The sequence below is a fragment of the Peromyscus eremicus genome, chromosome 1, assembly GCF_949786415.1.
Source record: "Peromyscus eremicus chromosome 1, PerEre_H2_v1, whole genome shotgun sequence".
In the NCBI taxonomy this organism is placed as follows: domain Eukaryota; kingdom Metazoa; phylum Chordata; class Mammalia; order Rodentia; family Cricetidae; genus Peromyscus; species Peromyscus eremicus.
This window is the reverse complement of record NC_081416.1, coordinates 40254992-40268152: the sequence shown is the minus strand read 5'-3', so window position 1 is coordinate 40268152 and position 13161 is coordinate 40254992. Positions and strand designations below refer to the sequence as shown.

The window sequence follows — 13161 nt, the reverse complement described above, 5'->3', positions numbered from 1 at the left end:
CCGCAGGCCTCGTCCCTCCGACAACAAGCCCCGCCCACCAACCGTAGGCCCCGCCTCTGCGCCCGCCTCCCTAGCTCCCCGCCCTCTGCCCAATCCGCAGCACTCTCGGCCCAGCGGAGCTGGCGCTTGTGTGGCCGGTGGCGGCCGAGGGGGACCCTAGCGAGCCGCGGCGCCCGCCGACCGGGGACCTGCGCGGCTCGGGAACGCGCCCTGTCGCTATTGTCTCCGGGCCGCACGGGCTCGCGCCGCCTGGACGGCGATTCCCCTCCTCTTCCTCCGGGAGGGAAGGATCCAAGAGCGCCAAGCCGGGCTGGCTGGAGGAGGTGGCCGCGGAGGCGGAGGGAGGAGCGTTACTCCCCGGTCGCGACTGCTTCTCCTCCGGCGGAGGCTGCGGCTGCCGCTGCCGCTGCCTTCAAAGAGGCGGCGGGTCCCGGGTTCCTGGCCATGGAGAGGAGATCCGCACGCGGGGACTCCGGGAGCTCCTCTCCCGCTCCTCGGGCCACCGCGTAGACACCTGAGTAGACCGACGCCAGGAGGGGGAGGGGAAGGTAAGGCTCCGCTGGTCGCGGGTCCCCAGCCCCGCCTCCTTGGCGGTCCCCGGGGCCCGGAGGGCGCGGACCCGGCTCGCGCACCTTGGCGTCCCGGAGGCCTGGCTGTCCCCGCGCTGGCGTTTTTTGCGGAGAAGCCCCCCGTCTCGTGGGTCCCAGCGTCCGTCTTCGCCTGCGCCTCCCCGCCGGGGCTCTCCATACGCGCCCCCCAGACTCAGTGTTCTTCCAGGAAAAGGGGCTCCTTGGGAATCCAGGCTTGATCCCTTTTTTGACCACTTTGTTGTCCTGGAGAGGGTAACAATGGACCTTTTAAAGTCGGTGTGAACAGCCCTAAACTTTCTGGAAAGGCTCCGTGGAGGATGCGGACTGAAGTGAAAGATTGGTGGAATGTGTATTGTGGAGCCTTGGCGTCCGCAAGCGCGCGCTTGTGTAAAGTTTGTGGGGGGAATCTTTGTCTCCTACTCCTCTGAGTTAGTGTGACCCTGCTCCTTGTAGTAAGGCGAGGCTTCAGGATCTGGGCATCGTTAAAATTGGGGACCAGTTTTAGCATAGGACTCCACTCCCAACATTTCCCCTCAGGTCCTGGCAACGAATGGGGTTCTCGCTGTGAGTGCCCTTAGGTGCTGCACTTAATACTACTTACTACTCTCCAGCAATAAAACCAAGGTCCTGCCTTGCCTGCATACCCTCTGCTGGGGGTTGATGCTTGTCACCAGATCTCTCTCTGGAGCGGAAACATCTCACTTAAATCCTCCACTTAAAGTTAGGAAAACAGGCTTTGATATATGTCTCCTTTCATCAGCAGTTGGGGTTAAAGATAGAGTGCCTAGTATTTTAGGAACTATTCGGCTCCAATCACAGTCTTGGACGCCCTTGTGCCAGTGATGTAGTGTGATGCCGCACAGTCGCACATGTTGAAGGTGTGCGTATGTCTTGAGAGCTCTTTTCAGTGGAAAGAGAATTTAGAAGGAGACGAGGCTGGAAAAAAGTTCCATCCGAGCTGAGGGAGGCCTGAATTCCCACTGCAACCAGGCATATCTGTTGGAAATGGTTGCTAAACCCAAATACATACAATTATGTATATATATATCCCTAGAGATTAAGGAAGCTTGAACCTTCAGCACTGGTCTAGGTGTCCTACCCTGGTGTGTTGCTCATTATCTATCGAAGAGTTCTTTTGAGTTTGCATTTCTGGGGGAAGCAGAATGTGCACCCAGCATGCTGTTCATTTAGCAAATAGAGGACCACTTGCAATGGTGGTTTCTCCTGTCTTTGAAATGACTCGCCTTAGTTATGTGTATGTGCTCTAGAATCAAAGGAGGTTGTGCGTTGGAGCTGGAAATTTGTCTTCTGACTTAACTGATTTTTGTCCTTACAGGACAGAAAATTAAGGTTAGAAGTGAATTCTGATCCATCACCTGTCTCTCTCTGCCTGTGGATGAGAGTAAGCTGAGAAGTGTGGTGAGTGTATCTCTGTGTGTGTGTGTGTGTGTGTGTGTGTGTGTGTGTGTATACAAGACATTAGGATATACATTCTTCCTTGGGCTCCTGTGAAGTTCTGTGCAATAGCCTTCCATGGGTAATTGTCTGAGGAAGGTCTGCTTTCTCCATCTAGCCTACAACTAGTGGATTTCCTGAAGCGCTAGAATCGCATGAAAGCTGAATGTGGCAACACCCCAGTTATGCTCTAACACCCCACGCCTGCCCTCACAGCTACCAAGAAAATGGGCAAAGTGAAGTGGGCTTCTGGGCCATTATGTGAAAGGATACCACTTACTAGTTGTGTGCCTCTGAGCAAGCTTCTGAAACTGAGAGAGATGAGCCACATTTCAGAAAGAGAAAACCAAAATCACTATTGGATTTATAGTTTGAGACCCACATTTATAAATGTCCATACATTATAAAGTGCGCTGAAATACTTATTAGTAATGCACCCGTCTGTCCATCTGCCACAGATCCATTAACTGAATACTTATAAATCACTCATCATGTGCCAGACCTTCTGGAGGACTCTCAGCACGCTCTGTGGCACTTTCTGTTAGTGGGAGAGGGAAGTGAAGGAGTGGCTACAGATGGGGAAGCCAGAGGGCAGGAGATCCCTGTGTGTTTTCCATGGGCAGAGATGAGTAAGACTGCAGCTGGGGACCCAAGCAAAACCCTAAGATCTTATCAGCGTGTGAATGGAGACTCACTGTGCCTGTGCTTTAGGAGGAAGTGCTTACTGGAGGTTGGGCAGTAGAACAGTTTCTGCAACTATTTGTTAAATCAGATAAAATAGTAGAGACTGAAAATTGGCATAGGAAGGGCCACTTTTTTTCTTCTTTAGTTTTTTGAGACAGGGTCTCACTGTATAGCCTAGGCTGGCTCTTTTCAGAATGGAAGCAGGTGTCTGGGACTGCCGCCTGGCTGCTATTCTGTGAGGTACCTCCCTTGTCAAAGTATCTGCCCTTCCCACTCACAGGAAATCTTTTTGCTGGCTTTGGCTTGTAAGCATGGATTAGAGGGATGGGCTGTCTGGTTGGGGGATCACTCAAGAAGGCCTTGTCTGAGTTTGTATCCCAAACTAGCTCCCTTCGACTTCACTGTCCCAACAAGGTCAACGTAGGAATCGGGTGGGGGAGGGGCAGCTGCCTCTCTGAGACTGTGAACATCACTTTTATTTTCTCCATTTGTGAAGAGGTATACTTTTCATCGAGACTGTTAAATGCTCTCCTAACAGCAGCTGTTGTCGGGGGAAACGTGAAACGGTAAGCAGTGCTTGCTTACGTTCTCCACTGGAAATGGACACGAGGCCAGCTGACGTTCTGTGAATTGCTTTTGATGGAAATCCAGACTCAGATATTTAAAGCTATAAAGTTAAAAGTGGCTTTTTTTGGGTGATGTGAATGTGATTCAGGGTGTTGGATACTGCTGTCCATGCCGAATCCCGGCCTGTGGTTCCAGGGGAGCCTAAAAATAATGATAAAGCAAGGAAGTGGGGACCTGAGAGGCTCACTAATTAGGTAAGGTCATGTAGTAAAGCAATGGCTGAGCAGGGACAGGAACCCCTTTGTTCTTCTTTCCAGACGGTAACTTCCCCACCTTCCCTATTTATTCTTCTATTCCACTTTGCTTTTGTTGGCAGTTAGTTATTTAAGTGTTTAAATAGTTTCACTTGGGCTTAGAAACTCATTGTACCTAAGTTCAAAAGGTAGACCCTTGTCTTTTCATCTCCCATGTTTATTTATCCATGATATGGTGCATGTAGTAGATGATATTTGTGATACATTCCTGTCAAATAAGGAACTTCATGTAACAATGTTAGCTTTACTTGCATTTTCTCTAAACAGGATGCAAATTTGCAATATTGTAGAAGTACGCTTTTTTGTAAGAAGCAAGTTCCTGGAAACACATTTTTGTGAATCACAGAATAAAAGCATGCTAGGGATAGTATGGGTGTTCTTTTTTTTTTCTCTTTGCTCATTTTGAGAAACTTTTAATGCTGGTTGTCAAGAGCTATGTTCAGCAAATATTTTATTGCAGTTTTAGACTAGGCAAGGCACACGGCATCATATAGATAAGGGAGGCATAGGCTCTCAAGTAAAATGTCTCTTTAAAAAGTGAAACAGACCCGGAAACTGTAATTACTGTCTCCTTACAAATTAGTCCTTTGATCTCTGAGACAAATCTGTTTTGAAATTCCCTCTGTAGACAGATTTGTAATAAGACATTGTCTTTACAAGGTGGAAATTGGTGACCTTTTTACATGCCAAGACTGCTTCTTAGTTTGGACAGCAGGCAGAAGTAAAGTTGTATTTAACAAGAGCTTTTGTTGTTGCTTGCTTGTTTGAGGTAGTGTCTCAAGTAGCTCAGGCTGGCCTTGAACTTGTATACAGCAAAGGATGATCTTGAACTCCATGTCTGCCTCCTTCCCCCTGTCACGTGGATGAGAATTTTATGCTACACAGGTTGCTGAGGAGTGATTGTGGTCTTAACTTTAGTGTACCAAAATAGTTTTAGCACTATGTAGAAATGCTGTTGGGGTATGGTTGCTGGAAAGAATTGCAATTTAAGACAATTCATACTGAGCCGCTGAGAAAGGAATTGTCCTTATCGACTCTGAGTTTGATGAAATATCTGTTTTTAAAACGTGAATTGGTGTTTTGCCATGGGTGTTGAGTCGCATGAAACTGGAGTTACAGACAGGTGTGAGCTGCCGTGTAGGTTCTGGGAATTGAACCCTGGTCCTCTGGAAGAGCAGGCAGTGCTCTTAACTGCTGAGCCATCTCTGCAGCCCCTTGATGAAATATCTTAAAACACACAACGTACTGTACCACAAACTAGGTGTCTTCTTGGTCAGATCTGGATACTGAGTCTCTTGAGTGAACCAGTTATTGATTTGGAAGCTTTTACTTAGTTCTTAGTTATTGGCTTTCATTTTGGAGACTGGAAGCCTTCGGCATTATATTGGTTTTGGCTATTTGTTATTCTTGCCAAAGAATGAATATTTGGCAAGTTTGAATTAGTAGCAGAAAAAAATGCCTCCATCCCATTTCAGAAGAAATGAGAAAAATTCATCGTGGGTGTCTTTTCTTTGGAAATGCCACTGCTGTAAAGCCAACTTTGTTGACTTGACTGTGAAGTTCTATATGAAGCTTAAAAGATTGTACTCAAGAAGTAAAAGATGTGACTTTAATTGCTGAATGGGAATGCATTTGATAACCACTCCCCAACCACCGTATGGCATAATCAAATCTAAATAAAGGCTGTTCATGGTGAGGAGCTAGCACTGTGAACCGTGAAAGGAAATGGGATATATATGAAGGTCTAGCTCACAAGGCCAAATGTAGACATGGCCTGACCTACAGCCATTTCACCAGGGTCAGCCAGTAGCTAACTTTTCCTAGCTGCCCAGTTACCACGCTGTCTTAACTTGACCTGGAACCTTCTAGTCGTTTTTGTTTTTGTTGCTGTTGTTACTGAGTCTGGGACACCTGGGCTGGTCATGCTTCTCAGGTTTTCAGCCCTCCCTTGTTTAGCTGTTGGAAGTTCAGCCACCATCTTGTTCATGAGAGGAGCAACTCCAGGGTACCAGGCCTGCAGTCTTGGTGACCATCAGGGCAATTGCTGACAAGATGTGACATGGCTGCTTTGCTTGGCTGTTTCGCATGGTCTGGGAGAAGATGGAGTATGCCTTGTAGTTTGACTTAGAACTCACCTACAGGTGACATCATGCTTTCAGGATCCAAAGACTACGAGAGACGTCTTGGGTCTGCCGTGTCCCCAACCACCTTGGTCGCTGTTGAGCGGTGCGCTGTTGCCAGTGTCAGAGCTCAGAGGTGGCTGTTAGTGCACACTCACAAGGTAAGGGAATTGGCAGGAGAGGTGGCTGCTAGTGCACACCCACAAGGTAAGGGAGTTGGCAGGAGTGGTGGCTGCTAGTGCACACCCACAAGGTAAGAGAGTTGGCAGGAGTGGTGGCTGTTAGCGCACACTCACAAGGTAAGGGAGTTGGCAGGAGAGGTGGCTGCTAGTGCACACTCACAAGGTAAGGGAGTTGGCAGGAGAGGTGGCTGTTAGTGCACACTCACAAGGTAAGGGAATTGGCAGGAGTGGTGGCTGTTAGTGCACACTCACAAGGTAAGGGAATTGGCAGGAGTGGTCTACATTTGGGTGAGCCAGTTTGATGGGGCTTTTAGGAAACACAAAGTGTGTTGTATTCATGGAAACTGAATGAGACTGTATAAATTCAGATCTACCAAATTAGTTTCTTTGTCCCACCACGAACTGTTACGTGTTGACTCGCATTATCTCCCCACTACCCTTAGCTTGGCGCTAGACTTGGAGCTTCTTGATTGGAGGGCCATCTGTGCACGTGCAGGCATGTCTGCATGCTTCGCGCATGAGTGTGTGTGTGTGTGTGTGTGTGTGTGTGTGTGTGTGCATGTGTGTCAAAATGTGTATGTTGTAACCACCACGTCTCTATTGTGAGGCAGCACCGTTGTGTCAAGAGATGTTGGTGCACACCTTTAATCCCAGGCAGATGGACCTCTGAGTTTGAGGCCACCTTGTTTATATAATGAATTCCAGGACAGCCAAGCTACATAGAAAAACCATGTCTCAAAAAACAAACACAAACAAAGCAATTTGTTCTTGTGTTCTCTGATTAGAAAGCTTCTTTTGGGGGCGAAGGGCGGTAGTATACATGGGTCCCGGTCCCATGATTGAGTAGCCTGGATCATTTCAGGCATCTTTGATACTCGTCCTTGGTTTGAAAACCAGGCCAGAGCATAGTCTTTATTCTGTGAGTCATAGCATTTCGGTGTTAGTGTGTCACTGGATCATGACCTTTTGGTGCGTCTGTACTTAGTCAAGCACACCTCTTCTTTTAGCCTTTTCCCTACCTTTCAGCTCTACTGACATAACTTCCCACCCTGCGCTGTCTTCTTAGGCAACATTTTAAAGGGTTGTCCCTCATGGTCTGCAGAGAATGCAGCCAGCCAAGGCAGGCCGCTGGCAGCCCTGCCCTTTGCTGTATTAATTAAATTAGCCTCGTCCAGGTCAGACCCCAGCTTTGGGTTTTTCTTTGGAAGGTCAGCTGCAAGGGGATGACGAATGGGAGCCTCCATTGTGGGCCTCTGCACAGCCATCTGTCACTGTCAGCAGGTTGGAAGCCTCTCTGTGCCTTTCTAGCCAATGGGAAACAAGGGTGAGGGGAGGGTGGGAACTGGCCTAAGGAGCCTTGGAAGTGGGCGGAGCTTTTTAAGAGAATGAACGGTGAGGGGGTGCAGGGGAGGGAAGGACTCTGAAGAAGAGTAAGGGGATAAAAAGAAACAGCTGAGGGCCGAGATGCAAGTGACTCTTCCCCTTTGTCTAATTCTTCGGATTGAGGAACCTTTGAGCTCTGTCAGAAGTAGGAACCACACAATACACAGTCATGGATCTGCTTGGCTTTTATTAGGGATTTGTGAATGGGGGCAGCTCTCACTCTGCAGAAAGGCAGAGCAGCGGGCTCTGTAGGGTAGGAAGAAGGAAACTGAAGTCAGTCAAAGCTGACTGGCTAGCCTCTGCCTAAGGCAGGGTCCTGTTTTCTGTGCACAGCCACAGGAGGATCCTTCTCACTGCAAGGGCTCAGATGGACTGCAAGGTCTCTGGATTCAGGGGACATTTTTGTTTTGAGACCTGTTTTTTTTTTTTTTTCCTTCTTTTAATTACAGGTTGATTATGTGGCATTGAACATGAGTGACTGAATCCAGTTTGGTCTGGTCTGGTCTCTTCGCCCTGTTATAGGAGCTTATTCTAGAAGAACACCATTCTTAATTGTCCCCTCCACAGTCCACCTGGATGCCTGTGTGCTCTGCCCCCTTCTGCTTTTCCTTCTGCTCGGGCAAGTGGTATTAGCTAGATTTGTTACCACCTCAACCCCTCACTCTAGATAGGCAGTAGTTTTCTAACACTGGGGTGATGGTGTACCTCAGCCTTTGGCATGTCTCAGCTGTTGAGGACTTAGGGTTGTCACTCACTGCTTCTTAGGGACTTGATTAGCAGAGTTGAACGAGCAGGGCTGTTTAGTATATTTATTGTTAGACGGCTTCCTCATATGACGTGACGAACAGGGACATAAGAATTAATTAAAATGCTTAAGGGTCACTTTTATGGTTAGAAAGTATTCACTTGGCTGACTTTTGGTCTCAGACATTTGTAAATGTTATTTTTTTTAATTTTTAAAGATTTACTTATTTTATGTTATGAATATTTTGTCCACATGTATTGTCTGTGCCCCACATGCATGCCTCGTGCCCAGGCAGGTCGTAATTAGGAATCATATCCCTGGAACTGGAGTTATAGATGGTTGTGAGCAGCCACCACGTGGATGCTTAGAATTGAACTCAGGTCCTCTGCAGAAACAACATATTCTCTTAACCACTGAGCCACCTCTCCAGCCCCTAAATATCCTTTCTATGAGGGGTCTGTGTCTGACCAGACTGTTACAGTATAACTTGCTAAGGATACTCAGTGAAATTGTACCTAGGTTGCTAGGAACACTTACTGTTTTAAATATAAGTACTTAGTTGTTTTGTTATTTTTTAGGGCAGCCTCTCATTATTTCTAATTTTTGTTTTTTAAGTGCTTACTATATCCTGACTATAGCTTTCTAGGACAGTATAACTTAATTGAAAAGTGATTTTTGGAGTAGGAAAAGTAATTCTAAGTAAAAATACTTATTCCAATGTAAATGATTAGTGGTAGTGATTTTTTCTTTCTTTCCTTTTTTTTTAAGTGCAGTTGGTCTTTTTAGGGTTGGATATTTGAAAGATCCCTTATAGTTTCCATGTATTGTATGTTAATAACCTTAGTATCTTTTAGAGGAGTTTTTGTTTGTGAGGAAGATAATATGAATACTACTTAGTACTTAATTTTGGTGACATTTGTCCTATGTGTCTACATTGATCAAGTGGAGAAAGCAGATGGGAATATAAAAGAATTAGTTTCTGAATCCCTGTCCTTTATTTCATGGGGGGTATTTGTAGTCAGAGCCCATCTGTTCCTCTTGCAACCGGGGACCTTGACCTGGTACACAGTGCTTCATGACAGTGAGACAGGGTCACTCTAAGTAAACTAGGTGCAATGAAAGTCAGCTAAGGTTTTAAAGCCAGGCAGTTGCAGGGATCGTGACGTACCCCGATGTTGAGACCGGGCGGAAATGGCACGGATGAGGAGGTGGCGGGGCCTGGCGTACGTAGTGTGGTCCTGTGGTAGCCGTGCACATGGCCTGGAGGGCCTGCATTCTCTGGGGTGTGTGCGTTCAAATCGGAGATCTCAGAGGAAAGTGCACATAATTCAGCCTGCTGTTTTCTTCCAAGTAGCCATTGTATGCATAGACGTGGGATTCATGTTGAATTCCTCCCTCACAGTGTTACTTTAGAAAAACATATTTTATACTGTATGCTTTGGGAATACAATGTATAATATATATTTCCCTAAACTACACATCCCCCTTTCCAAACTCTCCGTTCCACAGAAATCTCTATGTTTTCAAATACAAAATTTTTATGACATTGATGATATTTAAATATACTTGGAAGTTTGAGAAATGAAAGGGCCTAAAAAGTCCCTGGGTGCTGTTTATTTCTTTTCTTTTCTTTTCTTTCTCTCCCTCTCTCCTCTTTCCCTCTCTCCTCTCTCCCCTCTTTCTTCTCTCCTCTCTCTCCTCTTTCCTTCTCTCCTCTCTTTATCCTCTCTTTATCCTCTCTCCCCTCTCTCCTCTCTCCCCCTCTCCCCTCTCCTCTCTCTTCCCTCTCCTCTCTCTCTCTCTCCTTCTTTTTGAGACAGGGTTTCTCTGTGTAGCCCTGGTTGCCCTGGGACTCAGGCTGTAAGCCAGGCTGGCCTCGAACTCACAGAGCCCCATCTGCCTCTGCCTCCTAGGGCCGGGATTAGAGGCGTGCGCCACCACTGGCTCTAAGTTCATTTCTTACTGAACACTTTTGTGTGTTCAAGCCTGGGCGCATTGTTTAGCAGCAGGCACAATCTCTGTGTAAAGAAAAATTGAATGAGACACCTAACATCATCCCTTTAAAATAAACCAAAGGACAAACTTGAAGGTCACTTGGATGTTATGCCCTGTTGTGTCTCTTTCTAAGACAGGAAGTTGGGAATATAGAATCTTAATTGAAAATTCAAAGCAGCTGGGAGCCAACAGCTTGATTAGGTCAGAAGTTCAGATGACTATAGTAGAATATGTTGTTTGCTTTTATAATTTGTGTACACCTCCTTTCCCGAACATTTTACTTTCTGTTGTATGTTTTTACATTTTAGACATAACAGTGATTACATTGTAAAGATTTTCTAAGATCTTAATAAAAGAGAAAGATTGCCTCACCAGATTTAATGAGTTGCACAGACATTCTTAGAAGCAAAGATTGTTGACCATTCAGTTGATTGTTTTTCAAAAATTACTACCTTGCTTGGGAAATCTTTGATTAGACTATGCTGATATCTTGGCTGTTTCTAGAAGCCTAAAATTTCCATTTAAAAATAGATTCTCTTGGGGCTAGAGAGATGGCTTAGCGGTTAAGAGCACACTGGCTTCTCTTCCAGAGGTCCTGAGTTCAGTTCCCAGCACCCAACATGGAAGCTCACAACTGTCTATAGTGGGATCTGATGCCCTCTTCTGGCATGCAGGCATATGTGCAGACAGAGCACTCATACCAAAAAACAAACCAAAACCAAAAAAAAGTAGATTCTCTTTAAAATCATAGGAGGAGCCAGGCAGTGGTGGCACATGTCTTTAATCCCAGCACCAAAAAAAAAAAAAAAAAAAAGTTATAGGAGGAACTTGAAAGAGTATAAACAAGGCAAAAGGATTGCATTTTATTTTATTTTTTCCTCCTTGAGACAGGGTTTCTCTGTGTAGTCTTGACTGTCCTGGATCTCACGCAGTAGACTGTAGCTAGAGTTTTTCTGGTCCTGTCTAGCCCACAGTCAGGACAAATCTCTCTAACCCGCCAGTCCCGCAGCAGCTCAGACCCAACCAAGTAAACACACAGAGACTTATACTGCTTACAGACTGTATGGCCGTGGCAGGCTTCTTGCTAACTGTTCTCATATCTTATATTAATCCATTTCTATAAATCTATACCTTGCCTCGTGGCTCGTGGCTTACCGGCATCTTCACATGCTGCTTGTCATGGAGGCGGCTGGCAGTGTCTCCCCTCCTCAGCCTTCCGCTTCCCAGAATTCTTTTCTCTGCTTGTCCCGCCTATACTTCCTGCGTGGCCACTGGCCAATCAGTGTTTTATTTATACAGACCGATATCCACAGCAGTAGACAAAGCTGGCTTTAGACTCACACAGATCATCCTGCTTCTGCCCCCCCCCCCCCCCCAGTGCTAGGATTAAAGGTGTGCACCACTACCCCTGGCTTTTGGATTCTAATGGAGTGTTCAGTATGATTGGGTGTGTGCATGTCTGATGAAGGACAGTGGGAGCTGCTACAGTGGGTAGAAGGGCTGGGTGATTTAGGAGACTAATGATACAGAATGGGAGCAAAGTGTCCTCCATTACTCTGTGATAAGCACTTGTGGTGTGCGTCTGGTGTCTCCGCATGGAGGGCTTTCCCTTTGATCCATCTCATCATTTCTTCCTGTCAACAAAAAGTCGAAGGGAAGGTTTTCCATTTTTTTTTCTTGGTGTCTACCTTATTTCATGCTGTGTGATTGAAACCATTATAGCACATTGTGAAAGGGTAACATTTAGCCACCTAGTTTTCAGAGTTCCTGCTTGCAGATGTGAAGCAACCTATCAGTCAGCAAGCTTCAGGTCAGAACTGTATTTTGTAGTAGTTAGACAAGAACTGACTTTTTTCCCCTTGAAATAATATTCTTAATTTCTCCCAGTTGCATCAGTGACACAGATTAGTGAAGTTTCTCAGATCCTCAAGAATACTGAAGTAATAGAAAATTCCTGTGGGGAGTGGGGGGCACAGGGAGAAAAGATGGGGAGAGAGAGGAGAGATGTGAAGAGAGAAAAATAGAAAAATCTGTAGTTTAACAGATTTTCTGGGACTAAACTTAACACAAAATCAGACAGATTTTTACCCATCCCGTTTCCTTCCAGTATGTGTGTGTGTGCATGTGTATATATACACAGAGTAAATATGTGCCCTGTTATACTTGGAACACACACACATACACACACCTGTACATTTTTAAAGGCTACTACAGCATAGCACAGCCCCTGAAATAAGCAAGCCATCCACAATGGGAATATCCAAGTCTTTCATGTAGAGATCAGATGTTTATTCCACAGTTTTTAATCCTTAATTTTTGGTGTTTGATGATATTTCACAAGTCCTTGAAATAATTATCTTATAAGTATTTACTTATATGATGACTTAAAAATATTTGCTCAAAAGACTTGGTAATAAGTCAAACAAGACTGGCAATGCCAGCCCACATGGTTAAAGCAAAACTTGAGGCTCCAGTAAAACCCAGACTGCGCCCGATGCTCACACTGAAGCTGGAATACCAGAGGAAACTTCAGTGCCTTTTCGATACGGGATTTGCGGGATTAAATAGCTATTGTTGAGGGTTTGGGAGGCTGAACACATTTTGGCAGTATTTCCTGGCTGAATTTTTGCCTTATCTTCCAAGCAAGTGATTTAAAATTGCGTTTGGGAGCTAGATTTCTTGAGGATGCTGCAAAGCTTTTGTCTGAGCCCCGGCGTTTCTCTGAAGACAGTCTCAGCACCGCTGCCTCCTGAGTTAGGGAGACATCGTTTTCATGAATAATTTAGATCCCTAAGTGGCAATCAATATTTTTTAAAGTAATGTATTCATACTACCATGTCTAGAGTAAATCCATCAATTTGAAATGAAACCTGAAGGAAACATGTTTGTTTTACAATTTTAATGATTTTTATGAATTGAAAATAAGATTTTTTTTTTGCGTTGTTTATTCTAAAATATCATGGAAGTGCTATTTCACTTTTGAGGACAAGAATGGTGGCTCGTTTTTAGTTTTCAGCCAGTGGGCTAATGGATTCAGAAGGATTCATTTATGGCAGATGCCTTCTGAGTTTTCATGTGAAGTTGCCATTTTGTGACATTGAGGACATGTTATTCTTTTATTTCCAG

The 13161-nt window shown here is 45.4% G+C and overlaps 1 protein-coding gene across 2 annotated transcripts in view; it reads left to right on the top strand.

Moving 5' to 3' along the window:
- Nucleotides 1-373: 373 nt before the first annotated feature.
- Cemip2 (cell migration inducing hyaluronidase 2) overlaps nt 374-13161 on the top strand; it is an 80352-nt gene continuing 67564 nt past the window's right edge. Inside the window, exon 1 of one of the 2 annotated variants that reach the window (XM_059259726.1) lies at nt 374-548. The gene's annotated coding sequence lies outside the window, so the exon portion shown is untranslated. Of the gene's footprint in view, nt 549-1907; nt 2010-13161 lie in introns of those variants that run through there. The other variant, XM_059259734.1, reaches the window with a different exon arrangement.